Source organism: Neofelis nebulosa, chromosome 3 (assembly GCF_028018385.1).
Source record: "Neofelis nebulosa isolate mNeoNeb1 chromosome 3, mNeoNeb1.pri, whole genome shotgun sequence".
In the NCBI taxonomy this organism is placed as follows: Eukaryota; Metazoa; Chordata; class Mammalia; order Carnivora; family Felidae; genus Neofelis; species Neofelis nebulosa.
Genome location: NC_080784.1, coordinates 52,822,024 through 52,844,312, shown reverse-complemented (window position 1 = coordinate 52,844,312; position 22,289 = coordinate 52,822,024).

Below are 22,289 nucleotides of genomic sequence, written 5' to 3'. Positions count from 1 at the left end.
CAAGGCATAACAATAATACCTACTGAGGACTGACGGCTATTGAAAAACATATAAAAGTATTTAGAAGTGTTTTTGGCATATAGGAAACACTATGCAAATATTATCTGTTATTAACAAAAAGGGTTGCGTGGTATTTCTTAGTCTGTTCAGAGCCACCCAATCCAGTGATTGGAGGGGATGAAATCTGAGACATTCCTGATTTCAGTGGCAAGTGAGAGGCTGAATTAAGACTTAGGAAACTGAGGCTCATGGGGGTGTTTTCAGGGCTTAAGTATGGCTGTCCCTCAATAATCCTGATTCTTAGCACTTCACTCTGAGTGAATACCTTCTTTTCTCTGAGCCTCAGTTTCCTCATTTGAAGGGAGGAAATGGTCATCTCTGCCCTGCTACCTACAAGGGCAACAGAGATGGGTGAGAAGGTGATTTTAAACAGGAAAAATGAAAGTTTTCACAATCATTTTTCCAAACAAGTTGTCAGGGGGAAAATACCAACGGAGTTTTGAGTCTAAAATACTCTTCCTGGAAGAAATTGCTGTGAATCTGCTTCTTAGGAAACCAGATGATATCGAGTGGCAAATTAACAGTTCATTTCATTGGCTACATCTGTGCCCCGGGTGGGCACTGCCAGCGGAGGTGGCAGAGTGCCCAGGCCAGTGACACCGACACTGGGCAGCCGGGAAGAGGCAGTGACATCTGTGTGCGGGCAGGAGCAGATGCATTTGTCAGGGTTTTGCTCTTTCTTTTCTAAATTCAGAATGTTTGGGGAGAGAACAAGAGAGAGGAATACTGATTTCCCCGCCAAGAAAGGATGATGGATGGCAGGAGATGGTGGAAAACATGGCCACTTCCTCCCCTCCACTCCCTATCCATCCCATCTCCAACTCTTCTGTGAAGGCTCTCTGCTTTCGTCTCTCTCCCTTGACCTCTGCTACCTCCCCAGGCTACTTCACTCCACTTCTCACTCTGTCTTTCCTCGCTCCCTAACTACAAATGCTGTCTGGGTTCAAAATTATACCACGTTGTTTCAAAAGGAGTTATTTCCCTTGCGTGTAATGGAATCTCTGCGACCAGAAAGGTGCCAACCCTAGTCCGAATCATTTGTGATGCCTGGCAGCAGAGTGCATTTTCCTGGGGGGCCAAATGGTCACAACTGTGCTGTGAGCAGCAATAGAGACTGGACAAGGGCAGAGACATATGGCTGGGAGGAAGGAAATGTGAGGGCTGGAGGCTGTTACTGGGGACAGTCCAAAAGATAAGAGACAGTGTAAAGAGAGAAAAGGCTGGGGTGCAGGGGGAGGGGTTCCTTAGAACAAGGGCTGGCCTGGATATCAAGAGCCAGGACTCTGAATTCCAGCACCGACAGCACCTACCTGACTTTGAAGAGCCACACCACCAATCTGTTGACCACTTAAGAGAATGAAAATCTACAGTAGGGTTTCTCAACCTTTGCACTATGGATATTGGGGACCCTATAAGTCTTTGTTGTAGGGCTTGTCTTGTGTGTTGCAGCATCCCTAGATAGATGCCAGTAGTATCCCAACTCCAGTTCCCAGTCGTGACAACTAAAATGGTCTCCAGATATTGCCAAGTGTTTCCTGAAGGCAGGGGCAGCAGTGGGTGGTGGTGGGGGTGAGGTATGTGCAAAGTCCCCATTAGGTTGAGAATCATAGAAAAAAAATTGTTTGGAAAGTACCCCAATTGGACAATGGGCCTTTAACATTTTATCAACAAGTATTCAAATCCTGAATCAATGAAGAATACCTCTGAGATTTATGTTGACCTTAATTCTGCAGGTAACAAACAAAATGGAGACAGATTTGGTACTGAGCAGTACAGCTGGCTCATCATAAAGGAAGATGGGACAGCTGAGTACCCACTGCACACCATGACATATGCTTCAATCCATATGGATTGCGCTGCTTAGGTTTTGTGGTTTTGTTTCGTTTTGTTTTCATTATAATGACAGATATTCTGGAGCTAATTGAGAAACTCCACTCATGAAGCATTGAATATTGAACTCATAAGATTGAAAATTAATTCAGGTAAACTGAGGCATAGAAAAGGAAAATGCTTAAGTAACCCCAGTTAGAACTAGCCTTGGGTTTCTGACACAGATATCAGCTTATGTGCTGAAGGAGGGAGGAATACATAGAAGAGGTTCTCAGAGCCCTGTGTCACACAAGCCAAACAAATTGAGATACCTGGTTTCCTATAGTCAAGAAAATGGTACAGGGAGAAAGAAAGAATCTGGATTTTAGGGGACATATCCACCATAAACTGCCTATCTCCAGACTTTCTTTACAACAAAGAATAAATGTTGTGTGTTTACTCACTGCTTTTTCAATTCCTGTATATGTTGGACAATTCTATAAGTTAATCCAGTCACAGAAGCTCAGCTCAGTCTTTGATGCTGGTCTTCAAGATCTTGTTCAAATGTTACCTCCTCACCAGAAAGATTTCCTTGATCCTTGAAACCTAAGGCAGACTGACTATCCTCTTACTTCTCAGAGCCTTTGGTCAGTTTGTCTCTCACAGCAAATCTTCCCCATTGCACTATTATCCATATCCATAATTCAATTGTACCACTGTCTTTACATCTTACTTGTCAGCAAAAATCCAACTCTGGACCAGTTCAACTGTCTCCTCTCCTTTCCTTCTTCTTCCTTCCTTCCTTCCTTCCTTCCTTCCTTCCTTCCTTCTTCCTTTTTCTTTGTCACTCCTTCCTCCTACTTTTCCCATCTCTCTCTTCTTTTTTCTTTTATTTAGTCATTTAATTAACAAATATCTATTGAGTACCTGTTCTATTAAGTGCCAGGATGGGCTCTGAGTGTTCAGTGGTGAAAAAAACCCAACATGGTTTATGCCCTCATGGGCCTTCACTGAAGTTTACAGTCTAGTGAAGGTGATAATCAATAAGTAAGTGCAATACTACGATAACCATAAGAGGATATTTAACTGAAGAGTAACAAGGGGACCAAGTTAGATAGGACAGTTAGAGACATTTCCTTTAATAGGTGACATATCACAACTGAAGGGTGAGAAGTATCCAGTGATGCAAGGCAGGCAGAGAGGTGGAAGGAGAACATTCTAAGGGCCAAATGTCTTAAAAAACCAAGATGTAGGAAAAAGCTGACTGTGTTCAAGGGGTGGAAAGAAAACAATGTGGTTGGAGTAGTGTGGGTGAGTTGGAATAGAGGTGTAAGCTGATTCAGACCAGGCAGAGCAGAGATAGACATTGATGGAAAGAAGTTTGGACTATATGCTAAGCATATTTGGAAATCATCAGAAAGTTTTGAATTTGGGACTGACATAGTCTGATTTACATTAAAAAATATCACTCTGAGACTTTCAGAATTGTAGCATGAAAAGTATGACAAACCTTCTCCATGAGCAAAACAACAATACAACTACTAAAAATTATGCTTTAAAATCCAACTACTTAAAATTTGCACAAAATGGTCCTAAAGGAATACCATAAATGGAGAAAGTTACTCAAGGAAATATACTAAATATTGCTAAGAACACTGAGAGTCTGTGACCTTTGAACCATGACCTACTTATATTTCCTTCACACCTTCAGTGTGACAGGAATTCTACTTCCAGAATATGCAGCCAGGAAGTTGGGGCTCCCTCTATTTAGCTCCCAGTCTAGGGCTATGGTTTCACACTGGGAAGGCAGGCCACTGGCATCTCCAATTCTATGATCCCTACATTGCAGGAACTATTCTGGCTAGATGTTCTGAGAGGACTGGTGTCTCTTCTCCCACCCAGTCCTCACTCAGGGTGGAATCTCTACTCTAGGTGCAGTAGGCTGAGAACACTGGAACCCACCCCAGATCATTTGTAGGGCAAATTTTCCATTCTGGGAGGGGGAAGCCAAGGAACCAGAGACTACTATCTCCACCCAGAATCCTGCTTATAGAGCAGGGGTGTCACTCTTGGAGAAGCAAGCCACTGTCACCACCCCTCACTACCTTACAGTGTGGCACAGAGGTTCTGTCCAGAGAGGGGCAGGTGTTAAGAACAGTTCTGCCTGATAGGACTGACTTATTTGGAACAGAATTTAGGGAAGTTCTTGCCTAAGAACATCATTTAAAACAATGGATATCTTGGCTGTAAACAATTAAGGAGGCTATAATTACATGGTACTCATAGCAACAAGTGAACCAGGGTACAGACCAGAAGTTTGACAGAACCAGAAAAAGAAACAGCAAGGAAGAGCCTTCTTGGAGTCAGAGCAGTTCAAACACTAGCAACATTCCACCTCTGCAAAAGGGATCTACTTTTGTTGAATGAGACTGTGGAACATTTTATATCCTAGAGTGTTGTCAAAAAACAATAGAGTAACCAGTTAGCAGTTCATGGAGGCTAATAGCTGAGTGTGATACTAACAGAGGCTCCAGGCAGACTATGCTCATGGTTAAGTCCACATCCTTTGAGCAGGGACATCAGAGGCTTTACACTATGGGGGAAACAGACTTCACTGAAGTAGTCCAACCAAGTCAATAAGAAACAAGCAGACAAGCAAACAAAAGTAAGCCCTGGGATCAGTACCTAAAGTTGATATAACATATTGTCTAAAATGGCCAATTTTAAACAAAAAAATTGTCAAAGAAATAAGCAAGTATTATACATACACAAAAACAAAACAAGCAATAGAAACTACCTGTGAGAGGGCCCAGATGTCAGGCTTATCTGGTAAAGATTTCAAAGTAGCTATTATAAATATGTCCAAAAAGCCAAAAGAAATCATGTCTAAATAATTAAGGAAGGCATTAAGACAATATAACAGCAAATACAACATATCAATAACAAAATAGAAATGTTTTAAAAGAATCAAATGGAAATTTTAGAGTTGAAAAGTAAAACAACCAAAATAGGAAATTCACTAGAAGGGCTCAACAATAGATTTGAGCTGGCAGAAGAAATAATAGATAACTTCAAAATAGGTTGATAGAGAGTATAAAATCTGAAAAAACAGAAAGAAATAATGAAGGAAAATAAACAGGGTCTCAGAGAAATGTGAAATTCCATTAAGGGCACCAGTATCAGAAGGAAAGGACAGAGAAAAATAAAAAGAAAAAGTATTCAAAAATTAATAGTTTAAAATTACCAGCCACACCCAGACACATCACAGTTAAAACACTGAAAGTCAAAGGCAGAGAGAAAGCCTTGAAAGCAGCAAGAGAAAAATAACTCATCACACACAAGGAAAACTCACCAAAATTAATAACTTATTGTCAAAAACAACACAGGTCAGAAGACAGTGGGATGATATGTTAAAAGTGGCAGAAAAAATTGCTAACCAAGAGTCTTATATCCAGCAACTATCTTTCAAAAATGAAAACAAAATACTTGAAGTGAAAATGACAGAATTAAAAGGAAAAAAATTAGAACAATTTAACAATATAAGTTGAAGAATTAAATATCTCATATTAAATAGTAGCTAGAACAAATAGAAAATTGATGAAGATATAGAAGACTTTAGCAACACTATAAACCAATTAGATCTCACAACCATTTATTGAATACTCCACCCAATAATAGCAGAATACACAGTTTTCCCTACAGTTTCTACAAGAAACGCTCTCTAAGACAGACATATGAGATGAAACTAAGGCGTACTTACAGGGAAATTTATAACTTTAAATACTATGTATATTAATAATGAAGTAAGATCTCAAATCGGTTGTCTAACTTTTTCCCTTAAGAAACCGTGAAAAGTGGAGCAAACTAAAACCAGAGAAAGAAAAGAAAAAGAAATAATAAATAGCAGATGAAAATGAATGAAACAGAGAATGGAAAAAAATAGGGAAAGCCATTCTTTGAAAAGATCAACAAAAATGACAGGACTTTAGCAAGATTGTCCAAGGAAAAAGGGAGAAGACTCAAATTTTAAAATCAAAAAGGAAAGATAAGACATCACTATTATCCTTATAGGAATAAAATGAAATATAAAAGAATCTTATAAACAACAATATTCCAAAAAATTACATAACTTAGATGAAATTGAGAAATTACTAGAAAGACACAAACTACCAAAACTTACACAAGAAGACACACATAATCTGAACAGACCTATCACAAGTAAAAGATTGAAAGAGAAATCTTAAAAATTTCCACAAAGAAAAGAGCAGGCTCAGATGGCTTCACTGGTAAATTCCATCAAACATTTTTTAAAATCCAGATTAATTATTCACAAATTCTTCCAAAATTTAGAATCTCTCTAATTCATTCTATTAGGCCAGTGTTACCCTGATGCCCAAACTAGAAAAGATAGCAAAAACAGAAAAAAGTATGGAAAGAGCACAAATACATGAAGGTTAAATAACATGCTACTAAAAAATGAATAGGTCAACCAAGAAATCAAAAAGGAAATTGAAATTTACATGGAGGCTAATGAAAATGAAAACAGAAAGATCCAAAATCTTTGGAATGCAGCAAAAGCAGTTCTAAGAGGAAAGTTTATAGCAATACAGGTCTACCTCAAGAAGCAAGAAAATTTTCAAATAAACAACCTAACCTTACACCTAAGAGAGCTAGAAAAGAATAAAAAACAAAACCCAAAACAAGCATAAGGAAGGAAATAGTAAAGATTGGAGAAGAAATAAATGAAATAGAAACTAAAAAAAACAAATAAAACAGATCATTGAAACCAAGAGATGATTCTTTAAAGATGAGCAAAATGGATAAAATTTTAGCCGGACTCATCAAAAGAGAGAGAGAGATTCAAATAAACAAAATCATAAATGGGAAAAAAGAAAAACAACAGCCAACACCACAGTAATACAAAGGATTATAAAAGAATATCATGAAAAAGTATATCCCAACAAATTGGACAACCTAGAAGAAATGGATAAATTCCTAGAAACATATAACCTCCCAAAACTGAGTCAGGAAGATATAGAAAACTTGAATAGACCAATTATCAGCAATGGAATTGAATATGTAATAAAAAAATTCCCAACAGGCAAAACTCCAGGACCAGAGGTCTTCACAAGCAAATTCTACCAAACATTTAAAGAAGAGTTAATATCTATTCTTTTCTAACTATTCCAAAAACTAGAAGAGGAAGGAAAACCTCTGTATTCATTCTGTGAGGCCAGCATCACCCTAATTTCAAAACCAGATAAAGGCACTACAAAACAAGAGAACTATAGGCCAATAACTCTGATGAACATGTATGCAAAAATCTTCAACAAAATATTAGCAAACTGAATCCAACAATACAATTAAAAAATTATTCACCACAATCAAATGAAATTTATTACTGGGATACAAGGGCAGTTCAATATTTGCAAATCAATGTGATACATGACATCAATAAGAGAAAGGATAAAAACCGTGTAATAATTTCAATAGATGAATAAAAAGCATTTGACAAAGTACATCAATTCATGATAAAAATCCTCAACACAGTGGGTTTGTAGGGAGCATTCTTCAATGTAACAAAGACTATATATGAAAAACCCACAGCTAACATCATACTCAATGGGGAAAAACAAAGCTTTTCCCCTAAGGTCAGGAGCAACACAAGGATGTCCACTCTCACAACTTTTCTTCAGTATAGAAGTCCTAGCCAGAAGGAAAAGGAAAAGGAAATAAAAGGCATACACACTGGTAAGGAAGAAGTAAAACTTTCATTATTTGCAGATGACATGATACTATATACAGAAAACCATAAACACTCCACCAAAAAATCTAATGGAACTGACAAATGAACTCAGTAATGTTGCAGTATATAAAATCAATGTACAGAAATTCGTGGCACTTAAATATCCATATAATGAAGCAGCAGAAACAGAAATTAAGAAAACAATCCAATTTACAAATTCAGCAAAATAATAAGATACCTAGAAATAAACTTAACAAAGGGGGTAAAAGACCTGTACTCTGAAAACTATAAAACATTGATGAAAGAAATTACAGATGACCCAAAGAAAAGGAAAGACATTCCATGCTCATGGATTGGAAGAACAAATATTGTTAAAATGTCCATGCTATCCAAAGCAATCCACAGATATAATGCAATCTGTATCTAAATATGAACAGCATTTTTCACAGAACTAGAACAAACAATACAAAAATTTACATGGAACTGCAAAAGAACTTGAATAGCTAAAGCAATCTTGAAAAAGAAAAACAAAACTGGAGGTATCACAATTCCAGATTTCAAGTTATACTACAAAGCTGTAATAATCAAAACAGTATGATACTGCCACAAAAATAGACACATCAATGAAACAGGACAGAAAACTCACAAATAAAACCATGATTATGTGGTCAATTAATCTTCAACAAAGGAGGCAAGAATATGCAATGGGAAAAACACAGTCTCTTCAACAGATGGTGTTGGGAAAACTGAACAACTCTATGCAAAACAATGAAACTGGACCACATTCTTACACCATACAAAAACAAACTAAAAATGGATTAAGGACTTAAATGTGTTACCTGAAACATGAAAATCCTAGAAGAGAGTACAGGCAGTAATATCTCAGACATAGGCTATAACAACATTTTTCCAGATACATCTCCCAAGGCAAAGGAAATAAAAGCAAAAACAAACTATTGGGACTATAGCAAAATAAAAAGGTTCTGAACAGTAAATGAACTTACCAACAAAACTAAAAGACAACCTACTGAATGGGAGAAGATATTTGCAAATGACATACCTGATAAAGGGTTAGTATCCAAAATATATATAAAAAGCTTATACAACTCAACACCAAAAAAAAAAAAAAAAAAAAACCCTAAATGATTTGATTAAAAATGGGCAGAAGACATGAACAGACAATTCTCCAAAGACATCCAGTGGTCAGCAGACATATGAAAAGATGCTCAACATCACTCATCACCAGAGAAATTCAAATCAGGACCACAATGAGATACCACCTCACACCTGTCAGAATGGCTAAAATCAAAAACATAAGGAACAAGTGTTAATGAGGATGTGGAGAAAAAGGAACCCTTGTACACTGTTGGTAAGAGTGCAAATTGGTGCAGCCACTGTGGAAAACAGTATTGGGTTTCCTCAAAAAAGGAAAAATAGAACTACCTTATGATCCAGTAATCACACTACTGGGTAGAACACAAAACACTAATTCGAAAGGATATATTCACCCCTATGTTTATTGCAGCATTATTTACAATAGCCAAATTATGGAAGCAGCCCAAGTGTCCATCAATAGATGAATGGTTAAGGAAGATGTGGTATAGGTACACAATGGAATATTATTTAGCCATAAAAAGACTGAAATCTTGGTACACCTGGTGGCTCAGTCAGTTGAGCATCAGTCTTCGGCTCCAGTCATGACCTCACAGGTTGTGAGTTCTAGCCCTGCATTGGGCTCACTGCTGTAAGCCCAGAGCCTGCTTCAGATCCTCTTTGGATCCTCTGTCCCCTCTCTCTCTGCCCACCCCCCCACCTCAAAAATAAGTAAAACATTTTGAAATCTTGCCATTTGCAACAATATGAATGGATCTGAGAGTATAATGCTAGGCAAAATAAACAAGTCACAGAAAAACAAATACCATTATGATTTCATTCATATGAGGAATTTAAGAAACAAAGGAAAAATAAGAAATAAACCTTAAATAGACTCTTCACTATAAAGAACAAACAGATGGTTACCAGAGGGGAGGTGGATGGGGGGGATGGGTGAAACAGGTGATGGGGATTAAGAGTACACTCATCTTGATGAACACAGAGTAATATATAGAATTCTGGAATTACTGTATTGTATGCTTGCAACTAATATAATACTGCATGTTAACTTACTGAATTAAAATTAATTAAAACTTAAACATTTAAAAAAGAGATATTGCAAGTAGAGTAAATTACAGGCCATAATTCTTTATAAATATAAACACAAAAAGTCCTCAACAACATGCTAGAAAAACACATCAAAGAATACACAAAAAGATTATACACAAGTGGGATTTATCCCAGGAATGCATGTTTGTTTTAATATCTATCAATCAGTGTAATGCACTATATTAATAAAATAAAGGACAAAAACAAATCATTTAATAGACACAGGAAAAGCATTTGACAAAATTCAACGCCCTTTCATAATGAAAACACTCAACACATTAGAAATAGAAGGGAACTTCCTTAATCTGATGAAAGACCTCTACAAAACCCTGTAGCTAACATCATATGTAATGGTAAAAGACTGGGTGCTTTTTCCCTAAGATCAGGAACAGAACATGGATGCTCATTCTTACCATTATATGCCTTTACCATTATATTCTCACTGGGGAAATTCAGAGATTATTCCTTTAATCTAGGAAATAAAAGTCACCCAGATTGGAAAGGAAAAGGAATAGCTATACTATTGGTAGATGACATGATCTTGTATATAGAAAATCCTAAGAAGTCCATTTAAACACTATTAGAACTAACAAACAAGCTTAGCAAGCTTACAAGATATATGATCAGTATACAAAAATCAATTGTATTTCTATATCCTAGAATGAACGATCTGAAAATAAAATTAAGAAAATAATTCTGGGACACCTGGGTGGCTCAGTTGGTTAAGTGTCTGACTCTAGGTTTCAGCTCAGATCATGATATCACGGTTTGTGGGTTCAAGTCCCATGTCGAGCTTTGTGCTGACAGTGGGTTTGTGGGTTCAACCCCCATGTCAGGCTCTGTGCTGACAGTGCAGCAGCCTGCTTGGGATTCTTTCTCTCTCTCCCTCTCTCCCTGCTCCACCACTACTCGTTTTCTCTGTCTCTCTCAAAATAAATAAATAAACTTAAAAACAATTTAAAAAAAAAAGAAAAGAATTCTGTTTAAAATAACACCAAAACATCAAATACTCAAGAATAAGTTTAACAAAGAAGTGCAAGAGTTGGTGAAAACTATAAAACATTGTTGAAATAAATGAAAGAAAATCTGAATAAATTGAGAGGCATACTATGTTCATAAAGCAGAGGACTTGATACTGTTAAGATGGCATTACTCTACCGCAGATTTCATATAAATCCCCCCCACACACAGAATCCCAGATGCCTTTTCTGCAGAAATTAACAAATGGATCCTTAAAGTCATATGGGAATGTAAGGTACTCAGACAGCCAAAACAATCTTGTAAAGGAAGAACAAAGTTGAGAGACTTACACTTGCTGATTTCAAAACATACTACAAAGGTATAGTAAGCAGGACAATATTGTACTGGCCTAAGGATAGATATATAGATCAATGAAATGAAACTGACAGCTCGAAATAAACATTTACATTTGAGTTCAATTGATTTTTGACAAGGGTGCCAAGACAATTCAATAGGAAAAGAATAGGGTTTCAACAAATGATGATGGGATAACAGAAAGGAATGGAGTTAGACTCTTTCCTTATATCATACACAAAAATAAACTCAAACCAGGCTATAAATCTATATGTAAGAGCTAAACATATTAAACTCCTAAAAAGAAAATAAGAGTAAATCTCTGTGAACAGGGTTTAGGCAATGATTTCTTAGATACAACACAATGGTTTTTTAGACACAAAAGTGACTAAAGGAAAAAAATAGATAAGAAAATATTTTCAAATATCTTCAAATCATGCATCTTATAAGAGACTTGTAGAATATATAAAGAACTCTTACATCTCAATAATAGAAAAAAATTCATAGCTCAACTTAAAAATGAGGAAAGCATCTGAAAAGGCATTTCTCCAGAGAAGATATCTAAATGGGCAATAAGCACATGTGAAAATGCTCAATGTTATTTAGTCTCCAAGGAAATGAAAATCAAAACCATAGTGAGATACCACTTACATACACTAGGATGTAAGATCAAGAAGATGAGCAATAATAGTGTTGATGAAAATGTGGGAGAACAGGAACTCTAATACATTGCTGGTAACAATGTAAAATGGTGCAGTCACTTTGGAAAACAGTTTGGAAGTTCCTCAAAAAATTAAACATAGATTTGGTATATGACTCAGCTATTCCCCTCTTGGTATATACACAAAAGAAATGAAAATATATCCAAACATGAATTTGTCTATGAATGTTCTAGTAGTATTATTTGCAATAGCCAAAATGTGGAAACATCCTAAATATTCATCAATTTATGAGTAAACAAACTAAATGTAACATATCATGACAATGGAATATGATTCCACAATAAAAAGGAATAAAGTTCTGATACACGCAATAACATCATTAAACCTTGAAAACATTATGTTAAGTGAAAGAAGACAGTCACAAAAGAACACACATTTTATGATTCCATTTACAATAAATGTCAGAATAGAAAAGCCTATAGAGACAGAAAGATCCCATTTAGTAATTGCTGAGGGCTGAAAAGGGAAGGCAGCTAGGAATGTGGTGTGACTGCTATTGGGCATGTGGATTCTTTAAGGTTACAAAAATATTCTAAAATTGGATTGTGGTGATGGTTGCACAACTGTGTGGATATACTAAAAATCACTGATGTATACACTTTAAATAGGTGAACTGTGTGGTATGTAAATTATATCTTGATAAAGACAGTTAAAAAATTCCTCCGGTATGTAGTAAATGAAAGGCTAGAGAGTAGAAACACAGAACACACACACACACACACACACACACACGCCAGAGTGATCCAGGAAAGAAATAATGGCTTAGCTTAGGTTGGTGGTGGAGGTAGAAAGAAATGGAAAATTTGTTTTGGAAGAAATATCTAAAATATATGAAAATGGGTTTCACATGGGGAATGAGACATTCAAGAATGTTTCCCAGATTTTTGAGCAATTGAGTGAATAATGGTGTGCCATTTACCTACCTTGAGGAGACTGGAGGAAGTAACACATTTGGTGGGAGAGTAAAGTGTTCTATTTTAGTGTGGGATTTGAGATATTACTTAGGCACTTAAGTTCATGCACCTGGCCTTCTGAGCCCTGCTGAAAAAACTCAGACTCATTGGAATGAACCACCCCTACACACAGTTTCCTACTTCTACTAAGTGGTCAACGGTACCTGAATTTCTTCTCTCATTTGCCAATTTTCTATTCTAATCTCTGCAGTAGCTATTTCAAAACTTCCCATTCTCCTAAAACTTCCTATCCCACTCTCTTTCCCTTTACTCTTAAAGCTGTATCTTGGCTCTTACTTCACCAAAGATTAGAAGCCACTAGGTGAGAATTCCCTCAGCTTCTGGACACACTGGCTACCAACTCCTCTCCCCAGTGGCTCCTGAATACTACCTTTGTGCCCAGCAGTGTGCTGGGGCTTGTTCCTACTGACCTGTGAAAGTCATTTGTAAAAAAATATGCAAGAATTTTGAGACCTGGTTGCTTTAAAATCAGCCAATGTGGTAGTATTACATAACAGAAATCAGCATAAACAACAAATCAGTGCTTTTTCTTTTTTCAGAGGGACCGTTTGTTAAAATGTCACCTGTACTCTTGTTCCATCCATTATCCCCATTCCGATACCTATGGATACATTCATATGAGAATTTAAAAATATTCTCCAAAGGGGAAAATACTCTTTCATCTAAAATTTCCCTCTGTTATTTCTCTGTTTCTCTCCTGACCTTACCAATCAAGGTTCTTGTGTTGCCCACCAACACGGTCTCCAGTTATTCACCTTCTAGCCACTCCTCAATCCACCACAATGTAGCTCTGTCCCCACCATGCCGTGAAAACTGACTTTCCCAAGGTCATGAATGACCTCCTTATTAAGCCCAATGGGCATTTTTCTAGTCCGTATATTCTCTGATCTCTCATCCACATTGGGAGGAAATGACAACTCCCTCCATCTAGCTGCTGGGACAGCACATTTTCCTGGCTCTCCTGTCACTTTCCTGGCCCTGGAGGCCACTTCTCAGTCCCCTTTACCAGGTTTTCTTCTACTGCTCATTCTTCAAATGTTAATTTTTCTCTAGGACTCTGGTCTTGCCCTTATTTATTTTCATTTATATTCTCCCTTGACAATATCTTTCACTCTATTCAATAGAGTCTGCAATCCAATCTTCTCTTTACTGTGGGGGTACCCTGGGAAAGATGGATGCTCATGTCAAGTCCCCTTGTAAACAGAGTAATGCCAGACCTCTTGGAAAATACACGAGTGATATTTTCTAGTGGGATATTTTCTACTGAATGCATTTGGTAGGATGCACCTATCTAGTATTACTTATAGTAAATAAACCTAGAATCTATAGGCATGATGCTCTGGAAAATATCATGTAAATCATGTACCTAAATGAATAGAAAATGGAGAAATTTCTTAATGAAATAGTTCTTTGTTGTGTAAGTAATGTTCCTACAGATATTATTTAGAGAACTTATATGTTAAATCCAGGCCAGAGCTTATCTCATGGCAGCCAGAAAAGATCTGGAAAGCATCCTCAGATTGTCATGCTTTGCCTGTGCCCTTCAATTACTTGTATCTTTGAAATTATCAGTAAAACTTGTAACTTGTTACTGGGTAAAAGATCTGAGTCATGAAACTGATTTGACAATCTTCTCTTTGTCATGGTTTCAATTGACTTTTTATGTGAGTGACTGTAAAATTTATTTTCTCCTATTCTGTGTTCTCACCTGAACTCCAAACCATATATCCAAATGCCTATTAAACATCTCTACTGTAGGTCCCACTGAGAGCTTAAATTCAACATATCAAAATATGAACTTGACATTTTATCTCTTCTCCTTCCTTTCCCCTTCCTGCCTTCCCACTTACCTTCAATCAGTGGAATGGGAACTTCAATTCCCCCAGATGCTCAAACAATAGCCTAACACAGAGCCAGCAAAGGGCCTGGGGCTGAAGATGCCTTTGCTTAGATTTAAAGTGCTGAAGGCTCCTATATCTTGCCTAGCTGGTTTGTCATGGTTTCCAGACTCAAATGGCACATGGGATTTTCCTATCTTATCAGCACCTGCAGTTCAGTGTCATGGGAAAACCCTTTGAGTTTAAAGTGTGCAGACTGGAAGAATTAATATTGTCAAAATGTCTGTTCAACTCAAAGTGATCTATAGGTTCAATGCAATCTGTATCAAGATTCCAATGGAGTTTTTCACAGAAATAGGAAAAACAACAATAAAATTAATATGGAACCAGAAAAAACAAAACAACAACCAGAAAATAGTCAAAGCAATCTTGAACAAGAACACAGCTACAGGCATCACATTCCTGACTTCAAACTATATTACAAGGTTATAATAATCAAGAGTATGGCACTTCCATAAAAACAGACACAGAGCCCAAAGGAACTGAACAGAAAGCCAGAAACAAAACCATGCATAGACGGTGAACAAATTTTAGACAAAGGTAACAAAAATATATAATGGGGGAAAGGATAGTCTTTTCAATAAATGGTGTTGGGATTACTGGATATCTGTATAAAAAGAATAAAATTAGACCCTTAGAGCATACATAAAAATCAACTCAAAATGGATTAAAGGTTTAATCATAAGACTGATATTGTAAAACTTCTAGAAGAACACCTAAGGGAAAAGCAAAATTAAGCAAGTGGGACTACATCAAACTAAATGTTTCTGCAAAGCAAAGGAAACAATCAACAAAATGAAAAGGCAACCTAAGAATGGAAGAGAATATTTCCAAACCGTATATGCAATAAGAGGTTAATGTCCAAAATATATAAGGAACTCATACAACTCAATAGCAAGAAACAAAGTAACCCAGTTTAAAAATGGGCAGAACTGAGTAGACATCTTTCTAAGGAAGACATACAATTGGCCAACAGATATATGATAAGATGCTTAACTAGTCTTCTAGTCATCAGGGAAATACAAATCAAATACAATGAAATATCACCTCAGACCTGTTGGAGGGCTATTCTCTAAATGTCTAAAGAAAACAAGTGTTGGCAAGAATGTTGAGAAAAGGAAACCCTGTGCACTGTTGGTAGGAATGTAAACTGGTACAATAACTTTGGAAAATAGTATGGAGGCTCCTCAAAAAATTAAAAATGACCCAGCATCCACTTCTGGGTATATATATACACAAAGGAAATAAAATAACTATTTCAAAGAGATATCTTCATTCCCACATTCATTGCAACACCTTTCACAATAGCCTAGATATGGAAACAACCTAAGTGTCGATTGACAGATAAATGAATTAAAAAATGTGGTATACAGTGGAATATCATTCATCATTTAAAAGGAAAGATATCTATTTGCAACAATATGGATGAACTTGGAGGACATTATGCTAAGTGAAATAATCCAGACAGGCAAATATCACATGATCTCACTTACATATGAAATCTAAAAACAAAAATTTTTAAGTCAAACTCTTAGAAACAGAGAGTAGAATGGTGGTTACCAGAAGCTGGGGTACAGGAGAAAGGAGAGGTATTGATTAAAGAATACAAATTTTCAGTCTCAAGATGAATAAGTTCTGGAGACCTAAATTAAAGCATGGTAACTATGGTTAATAACTATATATTTTACCCTTGAAATTTGCTTAGAGTGAATCTCAAGTATTCTCACCACACACACCAAGAGGTAACTATGGGAAGTGATGGCTATGTTCATTAGATTTTGGTGATAATTTCACAATGTGCACAAATGTCAAAATATCACATTGTCCACCTTAAATATATACAATTTTATCAAAAACAAATAAAAATATTTTTAAAATAATGTGCAAGAGTAAGGCTGGTCCCGTTTGTATCAGTCAGAACTCTTCTAGTTGTAAGACACAGAAATCAAACTTTAACAAAAAGAATTTCACGGGTTCATAATAAAAAGAAGTCTGTGCTCTCTTTTAGCATCTTGCAGTGCCAGGATGAAGTGTGCAGCTCACACACACACACACACACACACACACACATTGATAAAGGTATGTCATAGGAGCACAGAAACCAACAGAGAGTTCCCAGTGATTACAGCTGGATAATTTGAGCAACAAAATAAAAAAAAAAGTTTTGGATTAAACCCAAATTAAAGAGTGAGTCCATATTGGTATATGTAAATGGCTAAATAAAATAGTATACAGGGTACAAAAGGCAGGTTTCCTGTGTAGATGAATTCCAAAAAAATACACTCTACATTATAGGAGGTGGAGTATAACTCCATATTCCTTAAGACTGGGCTATGTATTGCAACTGCTTTCAAAGAGTACAGTATGGAAAGGAGGGGATAAAGAGCAACTTTATAGTAAAAAGACCTGACAAACATTGCCTCAGCCAGGTAATCAAAGCCAAGATCAAGAGTCAAAAAATCGTGTTGATAGTATGCCCTCTTGTTATGATATGATAAAAATACACTTAATCTCTGTGATCTTCCTCCCGAAAATCCATAGCTCCAGTATAATCATGAGAAAAAGATAATACACATTCCAATAGAATGACATTCAACAATGTACTTGACCAGTATGGCCAAGGTGCACAATATTACTAAAAGAGCTCATACTTTTAAAACAAAATATTCACATAGCACTGCATCAGAGGTTCCCAAACTTCCCCAGTTCATGGGCCCTTGGTGTCTTAGTAATTTTATTCACAGCACCTCTAGGCCAAAAGAAATACCTAATGACTGCACTTATTAAGTAGTTGGGTCCAAATAACTTAATAGTAGTAGCCTGCTCATTGTCTCACAGATGTCTCTGCTTCCACTTGTTTCCCTACAAGTTTGTAGTAGTGCCCTGGGGCACCTCAGTACAGTTTAGGAATTACAGTCTAAGGTTTCAAAATTCTGATGGGACATACATGACAATCATGTAGCACAACTAATCACAAGTCAGTTGACTGGATAATGTTTAAACTTATAGTGTCTGTATCAGGAGGAAGCATTGCATTGGTTGGTTAAATGTTAAATGGCAACATTGCTTCCACCTCATTTTCTTAGCAGCTCCCTTTACTATACTGAAGATAGTCCTCACTGTATTCCTTAGGATTCTCTAGAGAAACAGAAACAAAAGGAAATGCATACATATATAAAGAAAGAGAAAGATTAGTTATAAGGAAATGGCTCCTCTGACTTGGAGACTGGCAAGTCCAAATCTGCAGTGGGGTTGGCATGTTCAAGACCCAGGACAGCTGATGCTACAGGTGAAGTCCAAAGGCAGTCTGCTGGTGAATCTCCCTTTGATCAGGGAGGTCAGTCTTTTTTTCTTTTTCTTTTTTTTCTGTTCAGACTCACCCACATCATGGAGGGAAATCCACTTACTCAAAGTTCACTAATTTAAATGTTAGTTTTATCCAAAATATCCTCAAAATTGGCACATAAAATTAATCAACAGAAGTCCACCCTTTATCACTCACATATATCTCCTTAAGTCAAACCTAGTCTCCAAATAAAGGCAACAAGTTCATACTTCCATCTAACATGGTACAACTATTCTACATACAATAGAAAATACACTAAGTCTTTCTCCAGAAGAGGATGTAATGTTTTTGTGATGTTTAGTTTTCTCTTGATATCATGTAATTAAGTGCTTTCATATAAAGTTCCATATAAAGTTAACTATACTTAAATACTATGATATAAAGTAAATACATCTTGTGTTACATAATAAGACGAGAAGAAGGAAGAAAACAAAGATATTTGTTTGATATATACATACACATTCATAACAAAATAAAGGAAAAATACTCATAAAATTACAGTTTTTATTTCTGTGACAGGTCACATGGTTATATCTGGTATTTATAACTACCTTCTTCCACTATCCATTCTGTAGTTCCTTTGCCATAAGCAAGAACTTCAGCTGGCCATGGTTCTTTACCTGGTGGTAAATCTTCATTCCTGAAAGGTTAGGGCCATCAGCAGTCTTGTCTAGATTGGGTTGTTTTGGTTTTCCATTAACCTTAATTTCATGGATTGCTGGGGTTCCAGACATACTCATCCTGACCTCCATTATGGAGTAGTAGTCCAATTTCCCCTTGGTAATCTGGATTAATTACCCTAGCCAGCACAGTAACACCCTTATTTGTCTGTTGATTCAGAGGTATCCATTTTGAGGAGTCCAAAATGGCCATATGTCAGTCTTAACTTCCAGTTCAATGAAATCATTGTTATGTCTCATGGTGGAAATATTCCTCCAGTTATAACTACAATCTCTATGTATAAGTTGTGGGGACAGGAAGCAAAACTTTTATTAGCAGGTGAGTTATGCCCCTTTTATTTCTAGCCCCATCCATGATGGAAGTAGTCCAATGTAATCAACCTGAGAGAAGTAGCTGGCTGATCACCCTGGTGCCATATTGGGAATATTATTGGTCTCTGTCATTGGTATGTTGAGCACTCAGCAGTGACCATAGCCAGGTTGGCCTTGGTGACTGGGAGTCCATGTTGCTAACCCCATGTATAATCTCTATCCCTGCCAACACAGCCACTTTGTTCATGAAGTCATTGGTAGATGATAAGGGTGGCTGAAGAAAGAAGCTGACTGGTATTCCCAGAAAAGGTCATCCTATCCTCTGGATTGTTAAAATCCTCCTCTGCCAAGGTCTCCTTTTGGTGAGCATTGACATAGAACATAAGTATCCTCACTTTTTCACTCATTCAGAAAGGTCTATCCACATGTCTCTTTTCCAGACTTCTTTGTCACCAATTTTCTCAACCATGTTCCTTCCAAGTCCCTGACTCTCCAGCCAAACCATTTCCCACAGCCATGAATCAGTATATAATTGCACATGTGGCCATTTATCCTTCTAAGAAAAATGAAGAACCAGGTGCACTGCTCAAAGTTCTGGGAGAATTTCTCTTCATCACTCTCCTTCAAAAAGGAGATATATCCCAAAAAGGAGCTATAATGCTACAGCTGTCTACTTTCAGATAGTGCCTGCATATCATGCAGAACCACTTGTTAGGCAAATGTGAGTTTCCCCTTCTTTGGTCAACTGATCATGGAGAACTCCTCATGAGGCCATAGGTACAGACTGGGAGAGAGAAGGTAGTGTGGCTGGGTTGGAGTGAACCATGGGCATTGGGGCACTTCTCGATATAACTTGTGTCTTCAAGGGCTACTTGAGTCCAATCTCATATATACTAATGTCCATTGGATTATGGAGTGCTACCATATGTACATGCCCAATTTTATGGCTTGGTGTGACAGATTATACACAGTTCATGACGGGCAACTCAGGTCATATGTTAACTTGGTGATCCATGGTTAAATGTTCAGTATCTACAAGTCTCGGTATCAGGCCAAAACCTGCTTCTCAAAAGGAAAGTAGTTATCTACAAAGGATGACAGTACTTTGCTCCAAAACCCTAAATACCTATTTACCTTTAAGGGCCTGCCACAGTCTTTCAACAGTGTCCCTATCTGCCACTGATATTTCAAGCACCATTGGACTTGCTGGATCATATGGCCCAAGTGTAGAGCAGTTTTATGGCAGGCTAGATCTGTTGCAGAGCCTTATCCTGTTTTGGGCTTCATTCAGCAGCTTTTTAGGTCAGTTGGTAAATAGGCCAGATTCCTCATTCCACCCAAATGAGTAATATGTTGCTTCCAAAACCCAATGAGGCCCACTAGGTTAAACCTCTTTCTTGGTTGTAAGAGGGGACAGATGCAGCAATTTATGCTTTACCTTATAAAGGATATCTCACCATGTCCCACCCACTGAATCTCTAGAAATTTCACCAAGGTAGGAGGCACTTTAAATGGGTTAGATTTTTTTTCCTCACCCTCTAGCATGTAAAAGTCTTACCAGTAAGTCTAGAATAATTGTTACTTCTTGCTCACTGGGTCCAATTATCACAATGTCATCAATGTAATGGACTAGTGTGATATCTTGTGGAAAAGAAAAGGATCTTATGATCCAATATCCCTATGAATTAAATTATGACATAGGCCTAAAGAGTTTATATGCCCTTGAGGCAGGGCAGTGAAGGTATAATTCTGGCCTTGCCAGTAGAGAGCAAACGGCTTCTGGTGGACCTTATGGATAAGGATGGAGAAAAAGGCATTTTTCAGATCAATAGCTGCATAGCAGATACTAAGCAATGTGTTAATTTGATCAAGCAATTAAAGCACATCTGGTAGGGTCACTGCAATGGAGTCACCACCTTGTTAAGCTTACAATAATCCTCTGTCATTCTCAAAGATCTATCAGTGTTCTGTTCAGGCCAGATAGAAAAGATGAATGAGGATATGGTGGGAATCACCACCCCTGCATCCTTTAAGTCTTTTATGGGGCACTAATATCTTCAGTCCCTCCAAGAATGCAGTATTGCTTTTGGTTTACTATTTTCCTAGGTAGAGGCAGTGCTAGTGGCTTCTTCGTCTTTTCCATCATAATATCTCTTACTCCACAGATCAGGGAACAATGTGAGATTCTGCCAGCTTCTCAGTATGTCTATTCCAAATATGCATTCCAGAACTGGGGAAACAACCACAGGGTGAATTCTGGGACCTATTAGGCCTCCTGTGAAATGAACCTGAGCTAAAACCCCATTGATCATATGACCTCCATAAACCCTTACTCTGACTGGAGGGCTACAGTGATGTTTGGGCCTCCTGGAGTCAGTGTCAGTTCAGAGCCAGTGTCTAGTAGTCCCCCAAAGGGCTGATTATTTTCTCTTCCCCAGTGTACAGTTATCCTGGTAAAAAAGCTGTCTATCCCTTTGGGAAAGGCTGAGAAAATTAACAGTATAAATATTTGGTAATATACTAGGATCCTTCATCAAGGATACCCAGCTTCCCTTTAATTTAAGAAGTTCTGGGTCTGTAACTTGTTAAAGTCTGAGAATTGATTAAGGAGACACAACTGTCTGTTTTTATGATTCAAGTTAGACCTTTGTTCACTTGACCTAGAACTTCTCTGCTTATACAGAACAAGTAAGAATTTAGTAGGCTTCCTATCTATTTCACTTCTAGGTACACCATGATCAACTAGCTAACATTGCGGGTCTGTGCATGTCAGCCTGTTCTGATCACTGTGTTGACTCTGCTGTCTATTATGGTACCCATGCTCTCCTTTGCCTTGGGTAGTTGAGTGCCACCATTAGGTATCTGCCACCCCAGGTCCCAATTAATCTCATTATGGTTAAGCTTCCCAGTTGAGTGACTAAAGTTCCCCCTGTACTTTAAGGACACTCATTTTTACCCCTTTCTTTTTAAATTTATTTATTTTCAGAGAGAGAGAGAGAGAGAGAGAGAGCAGGGAATGCGCAGAGAGAGAGGGAGAATCCCAAGCAGGCTTTGCCCCATCAGCACAGAGCCTGAGGCAGGGCTCAAACTCACAAACAGTGAGATCATGACCTGAGCTGAAATCAAGAGTCAGACACAGCCAATTGAGCCACCTGGGCACCCCATTTTTATCCCTTTCTTGAGCAACCTTAATTATTTCTTAGGACCCTCTTTTTAAAAATCATAT